A 292-nucleotide genomic window follows, 5' to 3' on the forward strand; every position below is an offset into this window, starting at 1 on the left:
GACAGACATGGATGTAAACTGCTATTTGACTGTTTAGCGGAGGCATTAAAGTGTGCGACGGAAGTTCTATTTATAATTTATATTTTATTTATTATTTGTAAAAAAACAAACAAACACATAAATAATACAATCAGAAAGCAATTAAGTAATGGTCTCAAAGGCCTGGGGGTAGGGGATAATTTTAACTATTAACTTCCTGCATACAAACACTTGAACAGTGACCACATTACAACAGTGCATTTAAACGCATTTTGTGGTAGCCCGGTTTCCTGCGTACATATAAACGTACTGA

The 292-nt window shown here is 34.6% G+C and overlaps 1 protein-coding gene across 1 annotated transcript in view; it reads left to right on the forward strand.

Moving 5' to 3' along the window:
- LOC118323083 (trinucleotide repeat-containing gene 6A protein-like) overlaps positions 1 to 292 on the forward strand; it is a gene marked incomplete in the record, with an annotated part of 31,787 nt that overhangs the window by 30,988 nt on the left and 507 nt on the right.

The sequence above is a fragment of the Morone saxatilis genome, unplaced genomic scaffold (genome assembly GCF_004916995.1).
Source record: "Morone saxatilis isolate NCDOM2014 unplaced genomic scaffold, NCSU_SB_2.0 Contig14, whole genome shotgun sequence".
NCBI lineage: Eukaryota > Metazoa > Chordata > Actinopteri > Moronidae > Morone > Morone saxatilis.